The following is a 27,803-nucleotide window of genomic DNA, read 5'->3' on the forward strand; positions in this document are numbered from 1 at the left end:
TTAGTGCATTAAAGTGCCTGCAACAATTCTATGGCATGACAAACTAGTCATAATTAGGATAATAACAGTTATTAAATAGCTAGTAAATGCGAAGTTTGGGGCTATTTTAAAAATACATTATCTCATCTAATTTTCACAGCAACCCTGTGAAATAGATACTCCAAGGACTGTCAATTTAGAGAAATGGGAATAGACTCAGAGAGGCTATGTGACCTGCCCAAGGTCACACAGTACAGAAGTGGCAGAACTGGGATTTGAACTAGAGCTACTCTGACTCCAGGTTCTTTCACCACCATGTTGTGGTAAGAGGCATTATCCTCATTCCAGGAAAGAGGACCCAGAAGAATGGCGAGGTCAGCTCTCAGCCCCCTGCCCCAGAGCTTGTGATCCCTGAGCTGAGATGGCCCCTGGGGTTTGCCCGAGTCGGGGTGGGGGGCAAGGGTGCAGGCTGGGTTTGGGAAGCCCTTCATCAGCACCAGGGATGCTCAGGGGGAGGGGCAGATGTCTGGGTGAGCCCATGGGGGCAAGTTAAGTTAGTGTTAATAAACCAGTCTGGAATTGGAAAGCAGACTGAACCAAACCAGGCACGTCTGCCATCCTGATGGGACCTCAGCAGCTACTTAGACGATTAATTATTTAAGAACAGACTGTAAGTGCTATAAAGTGCAGGGGGCTCTGAGGGTTCCTAAAAGGAAATCCTGACCCAGTCTGGGTAGGAAGAAACCACCATGACAGAGGCAGGCGGCTTGCAGCACGAGGCCTGTGGCAAACTGCATACACATACCTTACACCTCAGGGGACATCTTCTAGAGAAGTGGGCTTCAGAGAAATTAAACGATCCTTACACCCTTTCAACCATGTGATTTAATTATTGGGAAATGCCACTTGCACCTTTCTGGAAGGACAGATGTGTGGAAAGAAAGGGAGGCAGAGTTCATATCTTTTCTTCTGGTTTATGAGTTTCATTGATTTTTCTAGAAGAAAAAAGCTTTTCTTTGACTTTGTTCCCTCTAAGCTGGTTTGTTTGGGATGAGAACTCTAGCAGCTGCTCAGAGACAGACGACCCCCAGCCCACATCTCAAGGGATGTTGAAGGCGGCCAGGCAGGAGGATAAAGGTACAGCTGGCCCCATGTCTCTAAACCGTGTCTCCCCAAATTCCCAGTCCCATGTCCAGGCCACCAGCAAATCTGTCAATTTAACTCCCAAAAGTCTCTCATCTACCAAGGCCTCTCAGCCCCCAGGGCTAGGTTGCCACCCAAGTTGCCATCTTTTCCTAAAATAGATTCCTAACTCACCCCTCACCTCTACTCTTTTTTCCTTTCATTATCTTCTCATCTGAACCAACAGAGTGACTGTTTCAAAATGCAAATAAGGTCCTTGTTACCTTTAAACCCTTTAGTTGCTTCCCATTGCACTTGGAATAAATAGCAAAAACCCTTCACCTCTGGAAACAACCTAAATGGCCATGGGCCAATGACTGGACAAAGAAAATGGTGGTGCAGACATACATACATTGGAGTACTATGCAGCCTTGAAAAGGAAGGGAATTCTGCAATATGCTACAACATGGATAAATCCTGAGGGCATGTTGCTGAATGAAATAAGCCAGTCACAAAATCCAATACTGCATGAATATACTTACATAAGGCATGAAAGTAGGCAAATTCCTGGAATAAAAGAATGGAATGGTGACTTCTAGGGACTAGGGGAAAAGAAGTGGAGAGTGTCTAATCAATGGACATAAAATTTTAGTTAAGCAAGATGAATAAGTTCTAGAGATCTGCTGTTCAACATTGTACCTAAAGTCGACAATACTGTATTATGCACTTATGTGTATAAAGAGGGTGGATCTCATGATAAATGCTTTTATCACAATAAAAGAAATTTTAAGAGTCTTATTGCTAATCATTATTTCAAAGTTGAACTATAAGGAATGACCAAAATTTTGGCTGCCTCAGTGCACTTGGGAAATTGGCATTTAAGTCACTCTTTTTTTTAATTATTATTTTTTTAATTTTATATATTTTTTACATCATTTTTCATTTTTTGCACAATGTATGCATTTTCATCTTGGTTATAAGTCCCCATACAATTCCCACCCCTCTTGTTTTGATCCTACTCTCTCCTCCCCCCCTGTAGTGTGTCTCTGGTTTATAGTTGCTTGTTGATTTCAACTTTTACTTCTTTCAACAATAAATAAGCTACATGTACATTATTAACACACACTGGAAAAACATCATTGATTTGAAAAGTTGATAATCATTGTTTTCTGTATATTGGGAGTGCCTGACTAAGTTAAAACATATACAATTGTGGCACAATTGGACAATTTTAATAAGTAAAAATAAACTTTTCTAAATTAAAAATAAAACCTTCCAGGATCTTTTGAGCTTTGCACAGTCTGATTCCTCTTCACTCTCTTCCCTTCCCTCCCACCTCCCCTTCCTCATTGTGCAATGGCCATAGTGACTTATTTCCAGTACTTTGACCAACCCCAAGTTCTTTGCCATTTTGTGCCCCTGAAGGTTTCAACATACTTGGGTGATTTTCTCCAACAGCCCTAGGCTGACCCCTTCCACAATCTAAATGAGATCCCCACGCTATTTACACTCCTCACACCTTTCCGTCCCCCTTGTGGCATTCCCCACAGATCCCAAGCTCATGTGGCTGCAATTATTTGTTTACTGAGTCTCTCTAGCTGGAGTTTGTAGACCATGAGTGTAGAGAATATCCTGTCATGTTTATTCCTTCGCGCCCTGCACTTAAGGTTGAATTTGTTCCATGAATATGGAGTTGTTGGTTTTTTTTTTTTAATTTTATTTATTTATTTATTTTTAGATTTACTTATTTATTTATACAAGTACTGGGTACAGTCAGAGGCGCAGGAGGGTGAGAGAATTCACCAGAGCCAGAGCGGGGAGCAGAGCAGGCAGACTGATGAAGTACACTGCTGAGGGGAGCAGCGGGTGGCAGGAGAGGTCTGCGTGCCATGTGGGACCCTTGCCCAGTGGCCAGGGATCGAACCAGCACTGCAGAGGCTGTGGGCAGCCTCACAACCCAGTGCCCAACCGCTGCGCCACCGGGGAGGCCTGAATATGGAGTTTTTAGGAGGCACCAGATCCTATGTGAGGTACTATAGATGTAAAAGGAATAAGGTATCATCTCTGACCACAAGAGAGCTGGACAAACAGCTTTCTTATTAAATAGAAAGATCTGATAAGGTACAGATTTTCTGGTACAGAGAATGAGGGAAGGAGGAAGGAATAAAAGGAGAGAAGCAAGAGGCAAAGAAATGGTGGAGAGAGGCGGGAGGAAGGGTCAAGGAAGGAGGAAAGAAGGAAAGAAAAAACTCTGAAATACACATGGGAAGTACTCTCTGTGGGGAAGAGGGAACAATGAGTTTTACCTGTGAAAACTGGGATGGATCCTCAAAGGAGGTAGTGACTGGCAATGACCTTAAAGCATCCTAAAGGATGCAGAGGCATTTGTTAGATGCCCAAATTGGGGAGGAACATTATACCACCCAGGCTGTTGCGCTGGAGAAGGTCTGGGTAAGCCCGGAGGCAGGAAGGGGCATTAAAAGACATTAAAAGGTAGCAAAAGTTCAGATGAAAGTTGAGCAGACCTGAACTGGGAAGCAGAAATCTGGTTGGTGAGGAGATGACTTCTGAGACACTACAGAGGGGTTGAATTGGGGGAAGCTATTAGCTAAGATTTTATTTGTTATAACTAACAGAATTCTAATCAACAGTAGCTAAACAATATAGATGTCTCTTATCTCACTAACAAGAAGAGGCAGGCCAAAGATTGGTTCAACACTCAACTATGTCATTAAAGATCCAGATCCATTTCTGGATGGATTCCAGTCTTTAGTACATTGGCTTTTTATACTCACGTTTGTGGGCTCAGGGTTACAAAATGGCTGTCACAGCTCCAGGCATTATGACCACATTGAAAGACAGGGAGGAGAGGATGAAGATAAGAAGAGCCTGGGCATTCAGGGAGGACCATTTTGCTTCTCTCTCCTTTTATTAGGGAGGCCATATTTTGCAGAGTTTCCCAACAGGTAGCCGCTGGTGGCTCATTGGCCAGGACAATGCCATCTGGATAGTCCCAGTTACCAGGTGAGTTGGAAAATCAGGTATTGAGCAAAGGATAACTGCGATGCCAGCATGACTGAGACCGGTCATGATTTCTGCCCTGGAGCTGTGCACACTGACCTCCTCCCCAAACAAAATTGAGATTCTGTTAGCAGGAAGACTGCTGCTAACAGTGTCTGCCATACGGTGGGAGGTGGGTTTGGGTTTTATGCAGTCTCCTCCTAGATATGAAAAATGGCAGCTACCTCTCAGCTTCATTGCTGTGGAAACTACCACTTGTTCCAGCTGAGACTGCTGTTCTTTGCTCATACATTCCCAAGAAGATGATTATGCAGAACAGCAAGAGCTTTCTGTTTCTCTGAATATTCTCGAGAAATAAGACTGCATTAATAATTTGTTTTCTGGGTATGGGCCATTCGGTTGCAAAACGATATTCCAGTCATAGCACGATACTTCCCTTCCTCATTTACATTCACCGTTGGTTTAATTATGCTTTTCAGTCAGAATACTTATTAATTTTATAGACCTACCTGAAAATTAAATTGGATAAATTCCTTTTGCCTGGTTCCTTGAAAAATGTGTTTTTCCAAGCTGCTGCTGGAGCCCGCTTCAGCCCCGTGCAATTTTGTTTCTCTTTAAGTTCATTTGCAAATAACACTGTGTTGGTTTAAGGGGTATTCATCATTTCTGAGTAGAAGAAACAATGCAAAATGCAGCCCAATTCTAAACAAACTAGGAGGACAATGAAGAAAATTATCAAATATTTTATTTTCTTATTATAGGGGGGAAAGCCAGTGAGTGAGGCCTGAAATGTCCCTTCAGATTCAGTGACTCTGCCTTGCTTGTGGAGAGAACTCTGTGTTATGCTGGAAAGAGTCAATAAGCCACAAAATGCAAAAGGACATGGACTTTTCCCTCTGACCAGACTTACGGCGCAACATGAGAATAGTTGCTGGTACGTAGATTCATTAAATACCGACCAGCCCTCTGTGCCTTAGGCCTCAAGGTGCTAGCAATACAGTCACAGGACAGACAGGTGAATACACAACACGTGATAATAGCACAGGATAAGTGCTATAGGCAAATGCACACAACACCGAGAGAGGCTGTAAGGAGGCAGCGCATGTCTGGACTGAGAGCACTCTGAAGGCGTCCTGTGCTGTAACCCCACTACCCGGCCCAGTGATGCTCAGAGTTCATTGTTAAAGTGAACTGGATTAAAGTGAATCAAGTCTAGTGGCATATATTAATCAAGGCAATATGAGTTGCTATAACAAAGCCCCAAATCTCAATAGTTATTAAACAGTAAGGGTGTGTGTGTGTGTGTGTGTACATACACATGTTCATGAGCATGTGGCTATCCTTCACAAAGATAAAATTAAATCAAAGATGTGTAGGGGAGGTAAAATAATTTTCCTTCTGCCCTTCTTGGCCGAGACCCCCCATCATTATCGACAGATTAACAAGAGAAAAACAAACAGAATTTTAAAAACATGCATATCTCCTATATACATGGGAGAACCCCAAGAAAATGGAGAAAATTCCTGAAATGACCCAAGTGATCACCTTAAATACCATCTCCAGGTAAAGATGAAGGGAAGATGTTGGGGTGGGGAAAGCCAGTTATGGAAAGGTATCAGGCAAAGCACAGCAAATAAGGATATGGTTTTTAAAGCAGACTTAGACTTTGTCTCCCCCACTGATAAGAGTGGCCTGAGATTTGGCCATCCCATTCCTGGTACAGAGAGGGAGAAACCCTTCCAAATGGAGATGTCCCTAGTAAATAAAAACATCTCTTACAAAAGGGTAACTTCTACTCTGTTTTCAGAGCTTTTTCTATAGCTGCACTTTCTTAAATAGAATCCTTATGCCAAAGAGGCATATTTGGGGGTGGCAAATTCTGTTCTTCAGATTGTAATGGGTGTCTGCCCCAAGCTGTCATTCAGGAGTCCTGAGGGAGGTACAAGACAAGAGCAAATAATGGGAGTTTTCATAGAAACATCAAGTAGAAGGGTGTAATTGGCCCCATACCCTGACTTTTGCCCAGGACCTGAAACCCCTAAGGTGGTGTGCAAATATACCAAGGTTGAGTTTTGCAGGATGAGTAAGTTCTGGAGAAATAATGCACACGGCGGTGACTGTAGTTCACCACAGCTCTGGGATGCTTGATACTTGCTAAGTCTAGGTTTTAACTATGTGAGATGATGGATATGTCAATTCACTTGATTGTAGTAACCATTTCACAATGTACCTGGATATCAAATCACTACTTTTCACCCCACAGATACAACTTTTACTAGTCAACTATGCTTTGAAAATTTGGGGGGGAGGATAAAAAAGAATATTTGTGTATTTTTAAAAAAATCAAAGGCACTAGCAGTCCAAGGATCTAACTAACTGTACTTCGAAGTCACTGGGTGACCCTGTTCAAGTATAAAATGCTGTCAGACCTTGATTTCCTCCATGGAAAATTAGAGAATCAGGGCCTCCCTGGTGGTGCAAGGGGTTGAGCACCACATTATAAGGCAATCTGCAGCCTCTGCAGCATGAGTTTGATCCCCGGCCAGGCAGGGAGCATCCTACATGGTGCAGCCGACCTTTCCTGTCTCGCCCGTTGCTCCCCTCAGCAGTGTGTTTCAGTCAGTCTGCCTGTTCTGCTCCCCACTCTGTGTCTGGTGGGTCCTCTCGCCCCTATACCTCTGGCCTGTGCCCCAGCTCTTATATGCATATATAAGCAAATCTTTAAAAAAAAAGAAAATTAGATAATCAGATCACATCATCTTGGATGCCTTTAGAATTCTGAGAACTGGAACACTTAAAAACTGTATGTGTGGGTGAAGGGGGCACCTTGATTACAGGGAAAAGGGAATCCAGTGAGAGAATAGCACCCACCTCACAGAATGGACTGTAAGAACTGAATGAGACAACTTCATTAAGGGCCACAAACACCCAGGATGCACAAGCTATTGTTACTATTATAACCATCTTCATTATAGATTACTTCATTATTGTTGTTTGGCGACCTTAGTAGTTATCTCTTTGCTTTTTAGTCTATTTTATTTTTTAGTCTATTTTATTTTTTGTCTTGCTCCCCCCACCGACTGCTTTATATATTCTCAAAATAGGATAAGGGTATCCTGGGGGTTGATGGGGAATAAAATAAAACACAAAAGTAGGCTTACATTTACTTTGGAAATAGCCATAACCGGGAAAGCAGCCTAACCATGAACTGGAATAAAAAATACACGGGCACCTGTCATTTATAAAAGATTCTCAAAATATAAACATAGTGGCGATGGAGGATGAATCTGTGGGTGCAGGGCCTAGGGATGTGGAGGCTGTGACTCTAAGAGGGAAGCCAGAGGGAGTTCTTTCTACCGATGGCACAGCTCTGTCCTCTGCTAGTGGTGGTTCCATCTAATCATTTGATGAAATCTGTACACACACAAATGAATGCAGGGGGAATGATGAATCCAAATAATGTCTGTCATCTGGGTAGTAGTCGCAGGGAGTCGCTTTCCAGGTGCTGAGGGTCACGGCTGTCAGCTGCTATTACCAAGAGAGGCAGGGGCAGGGATATGAGGGCACGTTGTACCACTTATGCAACTTCTTGGGAGTCAAATTTATTTCCAAATGAAAAGGTTTTTATTAGTAGAGCAATAGTAAGGAAATTAAAACTAGCCATTTAAGAGACAGGTGATTACAAGATTGAACCAAAAATAAAGTCCTGGTTTTTCCAGTGGATTTCATCACAGAATCACAGTGGCATGGGAGGGTGAGGGCATTGACAGAAAACTGACTCCCTTAGGTTGTCACCAAAGAATGACTGACAGGTAGGTACCAAAGGGACCACAGAACTAAACAACACCTGGTATTACCATGAGAGGGTATTCTATGGGGGTGGGGGTGCTGAGCGTGCTCTGTGGGACCCTCCTAAGGGAGAAACACGTGGCTCTACTGGAGGGCATGAGGCAAAGCTGGGTGAATCAGGAAATACATAGACATAACCGGGAAGACAGTCATAACCAAAACTAGACTCAAAAGCACATTTACACAACATTCTCACAATGCCAAATTAATGGAGAACAAAACACTGGTTGCCAAGGGTTCGGGTTGGGGAGGGGTGTTAGTTAATAGAATTACACCAGTGTCCATTTCTGTTGTAAAGAAAGGCATTTACCATTAACTTGTTCTCACCTAGGGCATATGAACTGTTGGGTGTCTACATCATCTTCTATAAATACAGCTAAAAAAACCCACAACAAACCATAGCTTAGCTATTGTAAAAGTGCTGCTATAAACATAGGGGTGCAGGTGCTCACTCATAGCAGGAGTTTAGAAAACCTAAATAAGGGACCAGGAAAAAGACTAATTATAATAAAGTAAAAATCAAACTCAACAAGCAACTATAAACCAGAGACACACTATGGAGGGCGGGGGGCGGGGTGAGGAAAGGAGGGATTAGGGTCAAAACAAGGGGGTGGGAATTGTATGGGGACTATAACCAAGATGACAATGCATACATTGTGCAAAAATGAAAAACGATGTAAAAATATGTAAAATAAATAAAATAAAATAAAATAAAAACAATAACCCAATGGAAAACAAAAGCAAATTTAAGTCCACCCACAAAAACACTATTAAAACACAGTACTCACTTTCCAAAAATAAAATTAAAAAAGGAAGCAACCCAACTTCTTTGCAGAAGTTCACAAAAATTCCAATGTGCATCAAGACGAAGTGGATTTTCAATTATAAATGAGATGTTAAAAGGTAGACAGAGCCCCCGAAGCTCCCGTGCACCACGCGGCACTGTGGCGGGTGGAAGGAAAACTGCCTCCCCGTATCCACGGCGTATTTATAATTGAAGAGTTTGAGAATGCAAATGCAAATGAATCAACGCCAACGGGGATGCCTGAAAGACGTAAGTGAGCATTACAGCAATTAGGAATGTTGTCTCAAAGGAAATTAGACTGGTCCATTAATGACAATGCCTTAAAGGGAAAGAGCGTCCCAATGAAATGCAATAAATTAAAATATCAAAAATAGAAAATTAGTGGGAAGAGAAGATGGAAGGTGCCAGTAGGATGCTAATCTCAGAGGTGGTGACAGAATCAGAGTAGGAAGGAAAAACTGAGCAGTGACGACCCCAGGCAGGTCTCCCAGGATCTCTCCTTCCCTCCCCGCCCCCCAAGATTCTTCAGAGCTTTGATTTCTAAGGGCATCTACACACTAAAAGAGCCACCATCCTTTCTCCCCCAGAAAGCTAGAGGCCCCTGCTGCTGCCTGGCCCCCATACCCTACCTTTGCCCTTTCCATCGGCTCCCGAAGTCCCCTGGATGAATTGTCACCAGGCCTCTGAGGTGACTTGTTCCTGACTCAATGACCTTCTCATGTCCCTTGTTGAAGTTTGCAAAAATTATGTATATTTCCTTGTCTCCTCAGCTTGTGAAAGCTTGAACGTAACCACCCCCTCCGGAAGCGGGATGGGCGCTCCTGGTTATCCTCACCGTCCTGCACCCTGCAGCCATCGCGCTGAGTTGCCTCCCCAATCTCCAGCATTCTTTGCCTTGGGCAGTAATTATGAGTCCAAGTAACCTCCACATTTTCAGTCTCAGTTTAAGTCTGCATGAAAGATTGTCAAGTCTCCCAGTGACAGGGGCAGCTGCTTCTACAATGAAAAGTGTCCCAGCTTCTATCGCTGATGCTTTCTGCCACAAACACCTGTATCAACACGGGATGATTTGTTTAATATGGCTCTTAAAAATTGCATTCTTTTCAATTTAAACACTCTAGCTTCCTCTAAAGCTATCATGCCTGGAATGAAGGCTTTGTTATATGTATTTTTTTTTTTTTATAAATATTAACAGAGATGAATGACTCCATGACTTACATGTCCACCCAGGCTGGCCTCTGTCTGGAGCAGCAGCCCTGGCTCCTGGGAAAACTTCTGGGAGAACAGTGTGGACTTTGACTTAATTCTGATCCCACGGGGCTTCACTTCTGCTGTGGGGCCTCTGACAAACTTCTATTCCCCCTTAGCTACAATTTTTCCCTCTACGCATGGGTTATAATTTTATGTCTTTTTAAGGGTTGCTCTCTGGACCTCATCATGTATTAGAAGGATGTTTATTTCCCTCCAGGTTTGCCTCTCCCATCTTCTTAACCTCTGTGTTCAGTTCTTTGAGAAGCTTGGACAAACTTTAAATGCACTTTTATTGTAAATACTGATTAGATGAGTGTCACTGTATAAGGTGTTGACTTAAGGGGTGGCAGGAGAAAAGTGAGGACATCTGACTTTCTTCAGAAGTAGAACATAAGCTTCTGGGTAAACAGACAGGAGTTCACAGTCCTTCACACCACCAGGATGCTTGCTGGTGGCAGCATATGGGGGTGCTCTGTTCATACCTGCTGACGGGCTTCCCAACCTGGCCAGACCTCTGAGCATCGCCAAGGGGGAGGGGCTCTGCTGGAGGTGTGGTGGTGAGGTCTGCTAATGGGTCCCACAAACTGTCCTGCCTTTGACACAGGCCATCAGCAGGTCCCCCAGATTTCTCAGGATTGCAGCTCTTCTTCCGTTTTCCATCTGTACTTCTACTTTTCCTTCGAGAGCAGCTTTATTGATGCCATTAATTCTCTTTTCCATCTTTGGCAAGGGAAGGTGATATTATCCATGCTTTAATGCCTCTTGTGTTCTGCAAATTACAGGATTATTATGGATGGAATAACAAGAAACACGTCTTTTGCCAAATCACTGCTAAAACCATGGACTGCCCTTCATTTAACTGGCCAGGGGTAATCTATCCTGGGGTCTGTTCACCCAGGCCTGAGGGTTGCAAACACAGATGCAGAATTTCCTCTTAGCTGAGATATTTCCATATGAAACAAAGCAATAATTCATTCATTTGAAAGTTTTTATTTTTGAATTTCTGAAGGTAGTTATAGATTTCCTACTAAGGGGATTTTCTTTTCTTTTGCAATAATTACATTAGACTGTTTTTTCTTCTTTTGATTGAAAATTAGTTTGAGGAGGTCTTAAAAGGAATTATCTGAGGGATGCTGGAGCTCAAGATTTAGAGTTCAATAGGCACTTTATAAAAAAGAACTCTGTTGCTGTGCTGGAAAGACAAGAAAAGTCTCTTATGCAAGTCCTTTCAGTTCAATAACTAATTAAAATCACAACTACCACCAACAGAAAAGTTTCTCTTGATTGTATCTGCTTCTTGGAACTCCTGACAAAAGCAAAAGAAAGAGAAGAAATGGCTTTTCCATGGACCACAAGTCACCTAGAGTAGGAGCCCTTTCTTTGCGTGGGTCTCCCCACAACAGAGTAGGCACCTGATAAATGTTAAGTATGGAATAAAATGCACTTTTTATCCCTTATGAAGTATAATGATGTACATACTCAAAATGGCACACATCCTCAGTGTACAAATAGATGAATTTTTACAAACTTGAATTCACCCACATAACCAGAATCCAGATCAAGAAACAGAACAATAATCCTTGTCAAGACTTGATATTGTCAGTCTTATTAATTTTAGCCATCCCAGTGGGTGTGTAGTGATATCTCATGTGTAATGTGTGTGTATGCATATGTTTCCTTTTATTTTGAGATAACTGAGGATTCCCATACAGTTGTAAGAAAGAACATAAAGAGTTACCTTCACTCAGTTTCCCCCAAAGTAACAGCCTGCATAACAATAGTACAATATTACAATCAGGAAAATGAGTATGGTACAATCCACCAAACTCTGTCAAATTTCATCAGTTTTATATGTACTCATTTGTGTGTTATCTAGTTTTATGAAATTTTATCAATTTTACTCAATGATCATCACCACAATTAGGATACAGAACATTTCTACCACAGAATCCTTCCTTTCATGTCCATTGCTTACCCCCATCCCTTCCCCATACCCTCACCCCTACAACCACTAATCTGGTATCCATCTTTATAATTTCATCAGTTCAGGAATGTTATAGAGGGAGTCAAACAGTACCTAACTTTCGAGACTGCTTCTTTTTAACTCAGCGTAATTCTCTTGAGATCCATCCAAGATGCAGGTAAGAGAAACATTCCTTTTATTTTATTTTATTTATTTTTTTTTTTGGTGGGACCCTCGCCGGCCGGGGAACGAACCGGTGCTGCAGAGGCTGTGGGCAGCCTCCAAGCCCAGCACTCAAAAGCTGCGCCACCAGGGGAGGCCCAACATTCCTTTTAATTGCTGATAGCTTTTTAAAAGACAATATGCTTCTAAAAAGACAATAAGCACCCCTTCTCAAACAGTCATTTATAGTGGTTTAACTGATTTGTTTCCTACTTAAGAATGATAAAATAGATTTTCACTTTCACGTGTTCTTTCTTTTGTTTATTGATTATCAATTCAACCACCAGTTATTAAGTGCCAATTGCATGCCAATCATTGTGCTAGATCCTAGGCACAAAAGAGACATAACAGAGCTTTTCCTTGTTGGGATTTTCCTCGAGAGTATGTAGGGACTTATAAATTAATTAATAATATTAATATATTTATAATGTATTATAAATAATAATAAATTTAATAATGTAGTATATCAGGTGCCAAGCAGTTACATACACATTTCAGTTAGGAATAAAGAAATGAATGGTTCACTTTATGAGGATGGGTGTAGAGGGTAAACCATGTCTCTACAAATCCAGATGCTTTGACACAGAAGCCCTCTTTGTTAGTTGAATGGCTTGCCTGATGTTTACTTAGTGGGTGAATGAATGAGCATATGGATGAATGAAAAATTGAATGAATGAATGAATCAACAACAATTCAACAGAAAGGATTTGATGTCCTCTCAGAATATCAATTCCCTGTAATATCTTGGCTACCACTGCTGCTACAGGCTTCCTGGACCCCCAAGGCTCAGTCTTTCAAACTCCTGAGTTCAGCCAAGCCCAGTGAGACTGCCTGGCAAATCTGTATTCCAGTTTCTCTGTCTGATTTCTCATCATGATCTGTGTGAGCGGGAGTTGTTGAATTTCTTTAATTAAGGCTGGAAAGATGACTTCCTGAGTGGGTAATACATTTCCAGAGTTCAGCATTTCCTCTGCACTGCCCACATTTCACTCAGAAATGGGGCAGATTCATTAAAACAATGGCCAGATGACGTCCTCTTTGGTTGCTTATTTGTGTACGTTTAATGAATAAATAAATAACATGCCTATTCATTACCAACTTTTGAATGGAAATAATTGCTGTGTTCCCTCATTTACTTGGCATAATATCCTCTGCATTTGGAGCACCTTCTGCCTCAGTTCACTGCAATATTTCCCAATCATTTGGCTAGAGGTGTTCTCAGGGCAGAGACTCACCCCTGGCTCACTTCCGAGAAAAGTCATCGCTCTTCTAGTCTCCAGGGGCTCATTCAGTGCATTGGGGATGCTCATTTACAGAAAGAGACCCTGGGACCCTAAGAAGTAAATGAGACTGGTAGGCCCATTAATTCTCTGAGTACACCCTGGGGGCACCTGGGGCATTAAAATGTAATTACTACTAAGGAAGTCTAAGTTCCTACTCACTTTGCCAAAAAGCATTTGAAAGGAAGTACTCAATTGTGCCCTCTCTGTGAACATGTGCCAACTTTAGCCACCAAAAGCCTAGAGGGCTGTCATGGTGACTCTTGGTTGATACAAGGAACAAGGGACCCTTAAAGTTTGATCACTCACCTCTCAGTCATTAACAATCATTGGTCACTGACCCATGCTGGGCAAGAATTAAAGGTCACTGGATTCCTCATCTCTATCCTGGGCCTGTACAACAGTTGCCCAAATGGTCTCCCAGCCTCTTTTACTTTCTCTGCTACTTTTATTCTCTCCACGGTTGCTCAGTGGTCTTTCAAAACCACAAATATTGTCACAACACTCCCCTGCTGAGAAGCCAGAGGTTCCCATTAATGTAGGATTCAGCACGAAGTCTTTCACAAGACCCCCTGGTCTTCCATGAGCTAGCTGGCCTTGCCCACATCTCCAGCTTCCATTCTGCCTGTTTCCTGTCCCACTTAGTCATTTGTCTGCTCCCTGCCATTCCCTGGATATATTCCATCTTTGCCATCTCTGAGTCTGCCTAAACATTTTTCTCTTTTCTCTCCTTTTTCCTGTAGACATCATACATTCTCTGAGACACTAGGTCAAGGGATGCCTATTCTCAGATCCCTAGAGAAGGCAGGCAGGTGACAAAACTTTATGATGAAATCTGTGAACTGTGCAAGAGGGAGTGGTGAGCTGTGCGCGAAACTGGAGAATGTATGTCCTCTTTAAAAGGAGTGCCATGAGGGGACATGGATCATGTGTTATCAAGAGAAGTGGGAAGACTAGATTTTTACCTGAAATCTTCCTTTTTATTTATTTATTTGTTTGTTTGTTTGTTTATTTATTTATACAAGCACTGGGTATAGTCAGAAGTGTGGGAGGGTAAGAGAATTCACTGGAGCCAGAGCGGGGAACAGAACAGGCAGACTGATGAAGTACACTGCTGAGGGGAGCAGCGGGCACGGCAGGAGAGGTCTGCATGCCATGTGGACTCTCACCTGGCAGCCAGGGATTGAACCGGCGCTGCAGTGGATGCAGGCAGCAAGAGCACAGGGGCTGGGTGTGGAATCTGATAATCTGGAAAACCCACGGCCATTGGAGAGGAGAACCCTGTACAACTCCAGCCTATTCCCAGGTGAGAATGCCAGACTCCTGCTGCCTGACCCCTGATTTTTTTTTTTTAAGGAGATGCCTTTGACCAATATTTTATTTATTTGAATTTTAATTTAAAGAGAAGCCTGAAACGCCTTATTTTAAATAAAACATAACAATCATTTAAATGTTGTCATTTAAATCATTTAAACAAACGCAACAAACAAACAAAAAGTTTGGCAAAATAGAATGTTTCTATTGACTATAGTTACCCATCTTTGAGCCAGTCCCTCTGGGGAGGCAAGACTAAAGCTGGCTGGCTAGGCCTGTATCACATGTCCACTGCTCAGGAGCTAGTTCCTTAAGTCAAAACCAGGAAAAATTCAACAAAAGCTATAGGCACCGGCTAGGAGGTAGAAATTGAGAAGACTAATGTCACATAAGCCCTCACCCCCATTATTTTTTACTTCCTTGAGCCATGCATTGTTTAGCTTAAAATTGCTTGCTTTGGAAAAATAAAAAAAATAAAAATAAAAAAAAAAAAACACAAAACAAACACATGCCTGTTAGCATGCTGTCTGTCCTCGCCCTTACAGCCTGTGCTGCAGAAGAAGGAGCCCTGAAGGATCCAGGTGTTCCCACCTCCAGGTCTTGATGGTCAGGGAACAAGAGGCTGGTTCACTTCCCAGTAATTCTGACTTCTCAGGGACTGGCTGGTGTTTCTGTTCCTCTGCTCAAAGCATGCATATTTCATTCCAGCTGCTTTTCCACATCAGCAAAACCCCCCAGCACCAGATTCCTCTCCCACACTGGCTCCTTCCTGATTAACTCTATTCATATAATTTATTTTGGTTGCCTGTTCCCATTTGGGAGATCGATACAAATTTAAATGAAAAGCAAGAGTATTTGCTTCAAGAGTGGATCAAACACAGGGTGGGCTCCTGGTGATCTGTGGAACCATCACCTGGGTCTCTTTTTCCCCAAAAGGGGGAGGGAAAGGGTAATGAAGGGCAGAGGGAGGGAAGGAGGGGAGGAAACAAGAAGGGAGGGAGGAGGAAGGAAAGAGGAAGAGTTGAAAGGAAAAGAAAGAAAGGAATGGGGAGAGGCAGAAAAGAAACAGGAGAAGAAAAGGAAAAAGCAGCCAAACCAGCTTCCCAGCTTCCTCCTTTGGTTTGCAAACCTCTTGCACTTGAAGCCTTTGGCTAAATTTTACACAGATATCTGCATGCTGAGACCTGGCTGGAAGTAAATCACCCAAGTTTTTGCTTATGATGGTTCACAGGTGAAGCAGGAAGACACCATAAGCTCATTTGAGCACAGGTTTGGAGCTTTCAATGCATATTTCAGAGAGCGGCAGGGAATGGAAGCTGGTGGGATTCCTGTGGGAAGCTGGTGGGCTTCCCCCTAAGCCGGGATGTCTGCAGGATATATCTGCTTTCAAAGGTGTTCTCCTTTATGGGACTGGTTTGAGGACACAACCTTCCTCAACTGGAGAAGATCCTATGGCTCTGGAGAGATGGGCATGAGAATCCTTTGTTCTTGACTCAGTGGCCTCCTTTCTCTTGTTTTTCACTCTAGACAGTGTCCACATTTTTAAGAGGAGCAGATATTTTTCTGAAAAGACCTAGGCCAGATCTTGCCACAAACAGTGGGCCCATTCATGGAGTGGGGGCTGGGGGCTCAGGACACTTCTGCCTTGGGCTGCTGCCTTCTGGGGTTCCTCCAGCTTGTAATTCCATCCTCAGTTCTCACTGTGGCATCTCAATCCATGGGGAAGGCCATGCTTCATTTAACCAACCCAACTGATATATTGGCTCTCCCTCTGGAGGAAAACACAGATGCACACATCAAATAAGATACAGAAATCAATTCTGAAAAGATTGAATATGTGTTTGAGAAATAGGAAAGAAAGTTAGAGCACATATGTATAAATTCGGGGCGGGGGGTGACTTCTTAAGAGAGATGGGCAGTCCAGAAGTTATAAAACAAATAATTGACAAACTCATCACAAATCAAAAATATTTTAAAAACCTATTACTCCAAAGTTGGTATGAAAACAAAAGGTTATGATACACTGGAGCAGAATGATTTTAATACATGCACTAGACAAAGGCTAACATTCCTAATAGCTAAAGGATTCCTATAAACCAATAGAAAAAAAAAAAAAAAACGACAGCTGATTTAAAATTGGGCAGAATACATGAACAGGAAATGCATGATCAGAGGCCATTAAATAATCAAACACCCCACTGAACACTTCAGCTCCACTGAAAATCAGGAATGTGTAAAATAATGCCAAGACATTCTTTTTACATTCTCTTCATACTAGTGTGGCAAAACAAGAAAAAGATTGATGACCTCTGGTGCTGGAGGGTGTGGAGAAATAGCCGTCCCATGTACAAGTGGTTGAAATTGTGTAAACCTTTTGCAATGTGACTCTATGATTATTCAAGCTGTTCTTACCATTAGGGGCATCACACAGGCTTATTTGTGCAAGGACATGCATGCATCTTGTAGTGTGAAGGTACTGTAAAGGTTTCGGGAAACTGCCTCTCAACTTCCTCATGAACCTCCACCCCCTGCACCCCCTGCTCTACCCAGCAGGCAGGAAGAGCAAAGCCATCTGCACAGACTTCATGGTCAACACTGGTTTCCTGTTCTTGTTCTGTGAAACTACCATCTGCCTGTGGGTAAACGAGCCTTTCAACCCCCACTAATGATCAATGAACCAAATAAAAAAGACTTGATCAATGGGTACCTAGTCTTGTGCCTCCACAGTGCATTCTCTAAAGATCAGGGACATGATTAAACCCCAGTATTTGCCTCCCTATGTGCACAGATAAACCTTTATATCTACATAACTGAGGACCAGAAGCTCCTGCCCACTGGCCTTAAGAATAATTACCTTTTGGGCCTCCCTGGTGGCACAAGGGGTTTAGCACCGCACTATGAAGCAATTCACAGCCTCTGCAGTAAGATTTCAATCCCCGGCCGGTGAGGGAGCAACCCACATGGCGCAGCAGACCTCTCCTGGCTCGCCTGCTACTCCCCCAACAGTGTATTTCGGTTAATCCGCCTTTTCTGTTTCCCACTCTGTCTCTTGTGAATCCTCTCACTCCCCCCATCCCACATGTCTCTGGTCTGTGCCCCAGCTTTTGTGTGCATAAATAAATAAACCTTTTTTTTTAAAAAAGAATAATTACATTTTGATATCAACGACTCACTTTTTATATTACATACATACTTACATAGACATGTAAATATATATACTAATTCAAACTTGTGATTGTTGAAAAGGTCTCACAATCTGCCTTACTGCCTTCCAGGTTCAAATCTTCACTTTGATAATGGAATAAATTCTTTTTCTATTATTGAGACTTTTACCCAGTTAAGAGATCACCCTTTAGTGTCCCCACTGAAAGAAAAGGAAAAGCAAGCAAGATACAGAGTCTGGTGACTAAACCATCTCTGAGCCAGCCCCTGAGTCCAGCGGATGGGCTAGATTCGCCCTGCGTGCCCACCATTGGGAAGAAAAGTGGAAACATCGTGAATGTCCGCTACAGGGGAAAAGTGTTATTGATGTTAACTGGAAGTTGGGGCTAGAACCCCCAGAAGGGTCAGATAGAGTTTTCTCAAAAGACCTGGAGTGAGCCTCTTGCCCGTGGCATGGGAACTAGGGGTCAAGCAAGGCCCTGCGAGTGCGGGATGTTATTGCTGATACTCAGAGAAGGCAGATTTTTATTTTACAGGAGAGCAGTGAGTGCCCTGGAAGCCAGGAGAAGCTTCTGCTCTTGCCCAAGTCCTTCAGCCCTCCCTAATCGAAGAAGAAATCAGTATGTCCTAAGCGTCTGTCCTTTTCCTAATCAAAGAAGCAATCACAGCTCTCCCTTTTATGACCTAGAAGAATGTAATTTGGTGTCTCACCCAGTTCTAGGTTTATCAGAAAATGTGTTCTCTCTGAGAATCTCATCCTTCCTCTCAGAATAAGGATGAGGTCACCCCCTCCTCTTGTCTGTCATGTGAAGTCTCCCTCTCTTGCTCTTAATGCCCCAGCTTCTAAAACACAGGATAGATATTCCCAGTCTGCTCTGTTGTTCTGTAGAATTGACAACCATGTGAATGCCTTACACATATGTTATAAAATTGATTGCTGTAACTTGCATGATGCTGTTTACTCTTCCAGCTCAAGAAGAACTCAGAGGGGTATAGGAAGGTTTCTTTTGTGCCCCAATATACATCAGAAAAAGTTTTTTATGAACATCTTGAGGAGGTCTAGCTGAACATCTCAGGGATGCTTACCTTGAACTGCATCATAATATTCTGACTATTGAAATGTCACAACTAACATGGTTGATACTCAGCAGCTAGGAACGTTTGGGCAATAGCAGTTGCTGAAATACTGCAATATTTTTATTACCACCACTAGCCTGATCATCCTAGGCACTCCCTCATGGTCTCCCCCCTCCAGAATTCCTCCCCATGATCAGCAGCTAAAGGGTTAATATCTAGGCATCCCTGGGGGGTGGGGGATAGCTTCCAGGTCCCTGCTCCAGCCTAAGGCTTAGATCCCACCAGAGTTCTGGTTGTGTATTCTGCATTGCACTGTAAGGATAGCAAAGGGCTACCTGTCTATTTCTTTTTAAAATCAATAAACTATAACATGAATATAATGCAAGACTATGCTTCTGCACCTTGCGGGTATTCACCAAAGCCAAGGCTGACTTGTGTGATATGCAAACTGCTACCTTCTCCTTCACCTGTCCCTCACTGACAGTGACATTCAAATTACTCTCTACCTGGAGCAAGTATGGTAAATAATTGAACCTCTGAAAGAATATTAAAGACTTAAAAAAAAAAAAACCTCCTTAAATATTACCTACACAGTCTTTTACTGCAACCTACAGGGTGTCTTCCTTAAATTCGTTGCTCAAAATCTCCTGAGCCCCAGAAGTCTCCCAGAATAATACCGAGAAATGAATGCCTAGATGATAATGCTTTATAATTTCTAGATCTGGCTGTGGATGGAAGTCAAGCCCAGGTTTGTACTAGTTGCAAGATAATAAAATGCCCCTGGCTTCAAATAAATAGCAGTGCCAGTAACAGATCTTAACATGGACTAGCCCCAGAAGATGGGAGGAGAGAAGCGAACGGAAGACTAGATAACAGGCTGACAGGACAAAGCAAGTCCCTGGAGCTGTCTTTTAGGAGGGGCTTGGTGGGGTGTGTGGGACAGCGGGAGGACTTCTATTTAAAAGCAAGAGCTAAACATAAATAGCAGACACTCTTTGGGCTGAAAATATGTCCTCGGGCTTCAGAGGCTACTGTGATGGGACCCATTTCACAGATGTGGAAGTTGAGGAGCAAGAGGCTGACTCTCTTGCCCATGATGGTGGGCAGGATGCAAAAGCAGGTACCACTATCACTCAAGTCCACATTAGCCCAGTAAGTGAGGTCCTTCTAGGTCCAGGAGTCAGACAGGCACAGCAGTGATGATGAGAGAGGCAAACCCTTGAGAGGGTTTAGGATCAGGGTCCTTACCAGAGCCCCCAGATTCAAAATCAGCCCAATTCTGGGTGAAGTGATTTCTAGCTCAGGTCCAGTCTCAGTTGATCCGGGGCAGACTGACTGGCTTATCGATCTGGCAAAGGTCAGTCCTTCCCCATCACACACACACCTGCTTTGCTGTAGCCACATTTCCTGTTCTTTGCCACTGCCCGTGCAGTGAGCTTAGAGATGAAGAGGCTGTAAGGACATCTGGAGTCCCCGCCGTGCCCCTCCGATGTCAGATTGACAAGAAAAGAGATTGAAATGAAAGGGAGGGAGAGAAGATTGTGGGCACCTGTGCTCCTCGGAAAAGATGCGCTATGATTATATTTATAGAGGGCAGTGATTCTTCACCTCCTGAAATAGGATGCAATGGTTAGGCAAAATTTTATTTATGTGCTTTGCTTTTCCGCCCCCCTTGGAGATAGCTTCCCTCCAATTCTCAGAGTTCTGTAGCCCAAAAGAGTTTAAAAGCCAGGACCTCTGAATCAAATCTATTCGAATGCTCATCTTTTCTCAGTCCCTGTCTCATTCAGTACATATTTATTGAGATCCTTCTATGGGCAAGCCAGGGCCAGGTGCAAGGACGATGATGGGGAACCAGACTGTGGCTCCTTCTTTCATGGAGCTTGTATTTCAGTCGGGGAGATGGACATGCAGCGGTTCACCTGCTGGCTGATGAATACAGGCTTTTAAGAACCACAGGGCAGAGTGCAGGAGATGGTTCCTGGTGTAGTCTGGTGAGGGATGGTTCCTGGAGGCCGTGATCAGTAAGGTGAGCTCTGAAGCGTTGAGTACTTGGGACATGAAGATAGAGCTGAGTGAAGAGCAGTCTAAACTCCGGTTCCAGCATCAGTGTCACTTGGGAGCTTGTTAGAAATGCAAAAGCTCAAGTACCATCTTGAATATAGTAACTAAGAATCTGAGCTTTTAAACAAGATCCCAGGTGGTTTATCTTTGCAATGAAGGTTAGGAAGTGCTGTTCTGAGAAGGATCGGTAAGAGGGTGGTGCTCCTGGGACTTCGAGAAAAAGAGGTGGTGGTGATGGTGAGTTGAGGCTGAAGGGTGGAGGTAGATGACAGCACATTCTTGTAGCCAAGTTCAGAAAGAAGTCACATTTAGGGCAAATAAATGACAGCTTGTGGCCAGAACCTTAAGCCCTGATTTGGCAGCTAAAGCTATGGGGTTTGGTATACACAAGGAGTGTGGAAAAGATGTGGTTACCCTTCTTCCCTGCCACACCCAGAACGCATCACCTCTGTTTTCTCTTTTGCAAAGTGGGGGTGACAAATCTTCACTACAAGGTTGTCAGGATGTTTAATGGATCGTTGCCTATAATGATCGTATATTGGGATTCAATGTATAGGAAATATTTAACAAATGAGTTTACTTTCCATTGATTCAACAAATATTTGTCATGGTCCTTCATTCTAAGCCCTGAAGATGTTACAATGAACAAGAAATGATCTACAGTCTCAGGGAGCTCAAAATCACTTTGGGGGAAACTGGGACTAAACAGGAGATTATGACAGATTGACAACTGACAGGGATGTGACTGCGGAAATGTGCATAAGATGGCGAGAACAGAATCCAGGGAGCTCGCGCAGTGACTCCTGGAGGAAGGATGCTTTGGGCTGAGCCTGAAGAATGCGTTGCAGCTGGCTTCCTAGGGAAGAGGGAGGCTAACAGTCACAGGACAGACCCTAAGTGTCATTTACAGCATCCAGAACCCAAAAGGATTAGATATCTAGAACAAAGAACGGCAAATTACGAAGAAAAACAGGAAACCTAATTGAAAGATGCAGAATATAAATCAAAACCCCACAAATGTCCCAGAACAGATAATTCAGATCTGGAGAAACCTAAGTAGCTCTATGATATATGAAGAGAGGCTCCTCCTCTTCAATAGCTAGAGAAATGCGAACGAAAGCAACAATATACTACCTAGTCGCCAGCGTGGCAAAGTGTTCAACATGTGGCACGTGCTGAGAAATATGGAGTCGTGAACCCCACTTCCTGGCAGGGGTACAGGTTGGCAGTTACAGATTGTGAGCTTCATAAAAATTGCAGGTTCCATGTTCCCTGACCCCCCCCCAATGAAGGGTGGAGCTGAGCAGTGAGGGGCGCTAGAGAAGAAAACTTGGAGGAGGCACGTGGAGCAGAGAGACGTGATGAAAGAGGCCCGTTTGCTTCTCAGCTTTGGACTTGCACCAGGGACTCGGGGGGACATGGAAGGAGACACGTGGAATTGAGACATGTAGAGACACTTGGGATAGATGTAGGTGACAGACCCCTGGGGAGGCTGACCATGGCAGCCTTACCTTGACTTGTACTTTGATTTTGCTCCTTTCATCCCAGACTTGCCTGCCCCCTTCTGTCCCTTTCCTATGGTTCCCCGCCAGAAGGTGCCTCAGACTTGTGGCAAGCTTTTCTGCCCCAATGGCCCCTTTGGGCAACTCTATCTGGCTGGGCATTTACCCACAAGGCCGTGGGAGGGGTAACTTGGGGTGTTTTATTGACAAACTATTATCCTTTCTTCTCTTCTATTTCTATGCACACTAATCCTAGTGAAGCTCTTTCACACTGGCTGAGAATTCTGTCTTTATGCAGTAGATGGCAGAACCTTTTTAAAGCATGCAAGTTTGGGGGTCCCAGGGTGCCCCTCATTCTGCAAACTGACAGTAGGACTACTTGGAAAAGCTCTCCGGTGGCATGTGGTGAGCTTGGGCACGTGTGTGCAGATCACCTGTTAATCACTTTCCTAGGTATATTCCCAGGGGTGTTCTCACAGAGTCACAGGGGTGAATGTAGCAGGGAATCTGTCATATCAAGAAGTTGGAGACAGCAAGGTGTCCACCTACAGGGGACTGAATAAGTAAATTGTGATAAGTGCACATGACACAAAATCACACAGCATGAGGAAGTCACAAACTAAATATACAGAGAGCTATACAGCTAGAGCTTGAAAGACTGTTGAGTGAAGAAAATATCAGTATCAAGTTCATGTAACACAATGCTATTTATGTTAATTAAACACATTCACAATAAAAATAACTGCATATTTTACAATACTGCAAACACACATCAAAAACAGGAGAGCTGGAAACGATAAGGGAGACTAGGCATACAGAGAAAGAATAAAATGAATAGATATGGGTCATACAGTGACCAAGTAAGATGATATGCCAGGAACTAGGAATATGATTAAGCTGATCCTGTGCTTCAATAAATAATCAATAAATCAAAATCATCATACTAATAAAGGGTGTGGATAAAGAGTTTTCAATAAAGGGAATAACAAATGCAATTCCCAGAGGCGAACAGGATATGGTGCATTCTGGACATGGACAGATTTCCATCGGGCTGGAAGAAAGAAGGAGAGAGACTAGTCTGTGGAGGCTCCCAAAGTCATATTCAAAAAGCAGGAATTTTCTCAAGGTAGAAGGGAGTGTCTGAAGAATTAACAAGCGATGATTTTGTTTTTAATCTTGTTCCAAACTCCAGCAATGAGAGGATAAGGCAATCAGCTGGAGTCAGAGGCTCGGGGCAGGAATTTGTATTCAGCTGGTCTATTTATCAAGTGTTAATGAAATAGGCTTTGGGCATCTTAGCACCCAAATCATGGACTTAATTTTTTCTCTACTTTGAAACCAATTATGAGATAGTCATTGACATTTTCACCAGTAGCAACACATAGGGAGCAACGTACAGTGTCACACTCACCATGTGACCTTGACCAAGGTTACATGAACTGGGAACATAAGTTGCTTTGTTGATTTTGCCTGGTAGAAGAATGACCTCTGGACTATATTGGAAGTGTACGTGAGTTTTGTTTGACCTTGTTAAAAAACAAAAATCTAACCATGTAAATTTTTAACATCTATTTGGCTTTATTAAATGATTCATGAATAGGCAGCATCCCCATCTAGCAAGTAGAAAGGCACCACAAAATACTATTCAAAAGGGAAGGTTTTATAGGGAGAAAGAGGATGGGAAAAGGTCATTAAAAAAAGAAAAGAAGAATTACTTAAGGCAAAGTCTTCCTTTAGAACAAGATAGGGGAGAGGTTTGTGCTATCATGAAGGTTACTTTATTAGCATTGACCAGGGAACTCCTAATTTATGCTTAGTTTAAATTTCCACGTTGGGGAGAGGCTGAAACTGCAATCAAATTAAGTATTAAGTGGTGGGCCCAGCACGCACATCTCCATTTTAGATCTATTATTTCTTTTCTGTTAAACAACCTGAATAGTGAAAAAAACTTTTTTGTATTAAGTCTCTCTTTTGAAATATGAAGAATTTATATAAAAATCCAGAATTCTGGTTCTTGTGAAAAAGTTTGAAAATTTGTAAGACTAGTCTCCTACACCCTCTGGAAAAAATCAGTGAGAGCTGAGGAGTCGAGCATATACTGTACACAGAACATATGTTTTCCAATTTTTCCACAGTCCCCACTACTCCCTTATGTACCAGCAGTATTCCTCTTCTTTACTTTAACTGCCTAACTCTAACAGACTTTGATGTTAGGACCTCAGTTGTAGGCAATAAATGGTCTAATCCCTGAGAGGATATGGCAATCCAAATTTTTAAAAATCCAAAGATTAGGGTCTCCCTGGTGGCGCAAAGGGTTATGATTCAACCTGTGAAGCTGTCCGCAGCCTCCGCAGCAAGAGTTTGATCCCCAGCCGGCCAGGGAGCAACCCACATGGTGCAGCAGACCTCTCCTAGCTTGCCGCTGCTCCCCTCCCCACTCTGTCTCTGGTGAATCCTCTCACCCCCTACACCTCTGGCCTTTGCCCCAGTTCTTGTATGCATAAATAAATAAATATTTTAAAAAAAGAAAAAAAATCCAAAGATCGACCTATTTCAGAATGTGAATCAAAATTAAAATCTTCCTGGAGATTTACCTCTCTGATCTCAATTCTCAAAGGGTCATTTTTTCCTTTGACCTTAATTTCCTCTTTCATGAAATAGTCAAGTGACATAACAGTAAATATCACCAAAACATGAGCACGGGAATCGTTCCTTCAGAAACTGAACATTAGGCTTAGCTTTTCCAATAACTCCCTATTCATTCAAATCTAATTACAAAATGATTTTTAATCATTGCAAAATAAATTCACTCTTCACATCTGGAAATGTTATAGCCCTAATTTAACAGCAACAACCAAAAAAAAAAAAAAATACCGTCTAATGGATTTGCACTAAGAAACAGAACATGGCCTGTGTTGTCAGATGTTCAATAATTTAACTGCAAATGAAGTGTGCAAAATACAATATTTGTGTCATAAACCACCCGGCTTGTCACATAATAGATTTTTGAAGAGTCACGTTTCACGACACTGAGCAATGTTATGTTGGAACAGTAGAGTAGCCAAATTGAGGTTTATAGGTTCTGTTTGTTTATGTAGAAAAGGATTGAGTCTCACTTCACCCAAGATCAAGGAGCACGGAAAAGCAGCATTTCTCTGGATTCTGCTATTTGAAGGCAGTGGCTGTAATTCACCCATCTAGCTAGATAATGTAACTCACAATCTTCCCTATTTACAAGATGTGATTTGGATTACCTATGTCTCAAGGGATTTTGTGGGTTTTGATATCACTGACTGTGGTAGGCAGGATAATGGCTCCCCACCATGCCCCAACCTAATATGTCCAGCTTCAATCCTGGCATCTGTGTAAAGGTTAGGTAGCACAGCAAAGAAGAATTAAGATTGTTGGCAGAATTAGATTTCTATTCAACTGACCTTAAAACAGATTAGAGTAGATTCTCCACATAGGCCCAAAGTGATCACAATGGGCCTTGAAAGAGGAAGAGGGAGGCAGAAGCAGGAGGCAGAGAGGTGTTAGCATGCAACCAAAGGGTACCCAGGGACCCCAAAGTGTTAAAGGGTGCATGCTCTTAAAGGGGTCTGGCCATCTGCACACACCAAGGCAAAGGAAGCAGATTCTTACTGTGAAAGATTTTTACTAGAATTGGTGTGAATAGAGAGAGAAAGCAAAGAAATCAAATAATAGTTTTCCAATAAAACTCCAAAACTAGGGCAAATGTCCAGCCAAAGAGAATTGCTCTGAAGCAGAGTTACTGAGGCCTGAAAGTTTGCCACAGTCTGAGGCACCTTGTGGCAGGGAACTACAAGAAAGGGGTAAGGCAGGTCCCAGAGAGCTGCAATAGAAGGAAAAAAACTCAGAATTCTAGATATACCACATAACTTGCCCTGAGGTCAAGATAACACGTGCCATTTTCTCTGCCAAGGACCAAGAGAAGCCCACAAGTCTCTTCCAAGTATCTCTTCTATCTGTCTCTCCATGTCTCTCCTGCATGTGTCTCTTACCCCCCTTTTTCTACCTCCCTTTAGATATCCAGCTTGCTCCTTCCCAGCTGCCCTACACCCAGGACACCTGTTGCATGGCCTGCTAGGAGTCAGGGCAGTCATGAATAAGTGGAGGCGAGGAAAACAATACCATTCGGTGCTCTGTTCCCCTTTAAGAGGGATATCTGTAACAATCTTGCAAGAAGAGCAGAGTGATACCATGAGAACCCCATCTTGGAGGGGGAGCCATGAGCCAAGGGATGTTGGCAAAGGCTTGGAAGCTGGAACAGGCCAGGAAATGGCTTCTCCACCAAGACCTTCAGAAGGCATGCAGCCCTGTAGACACCTTGATTTTAGCTTACTGAGATTTTTAACCTACAGAATGGTAAGACCGTAAATTTGTGTTGTTTAAAGCACTTATTTGGAGACTTATTTTTTCACAATCGTAGCAATAAAAAATTCATACAGTACCACTGAAATCATGTCTTGAGGAAGAATAACAGAGGAACGGGCACTCTGGCTTCTTCTACTCAAAATGAGTAGGCTAAGATATGACCAAATGATGCAACCATATTTCCTCAATACTGTGATGCACATTGGCTTTGTCTTTTAAATTTTAACATTTAAACATCTCAGATCAGGATGTATCTCACCATTGAAGAACACAGTTAATAGAGAGCTTTTTCCCAAAACCCATCTAACAAAATTGAAAGCTGTTATTAAGTAGATTGGATATTGTACAATCTCCAGAACCTAAAATCACACAAAGAGTGGTCGTTTCAAAAAGCAGGCAGATGGAATTCAATTCAACAGCCATTGATTGGGGTGTCTTGTCAGTGCATAGCATGTTGCTAGGTGTAGAGGTTGGCTGGAAGGAACTGCTCCTGTCTCCTTGGTTTTCACAGACATGAAACAGTGACCCAGACATGACAAATTATACTAAAATCCAGACTGGGATTATGATCCAGGGCTCCAAATACATAATGCTGTGAGGTCAGGGGCCAGGTTTGGCTAGTCTATTGGATCTAGCAAGTCCCTTGGATCCAATATAGGGGCCAGCACAGAAAAAGTACTCCTTTATCTGACTGTGTGTTTTACATGAATTGCATTGTCTCCCCATTTCACAGATGAGGAAGCCAAGGTTTAGAGAGAGTAATAAATTTTCCCAGAGTCATTATAAGCTATTCTTAA

This window comes from Talpa occidentalis, unplaced genomic scaffold (assembly GCF_014898055.3).
Source record: "Talpa occidentalis isolate TD23 unplaced genomic scaffold, MPIMG_talOcc4v2.1 talOcc4.12, whole genome shotgun sequence".
NCBI classification, from domain to species: Eukaryota; Metazoa; Chordata; class Mammalia; order Eulipotyphla; family Talpidae; genus Talpa; species Talpa occidentalis.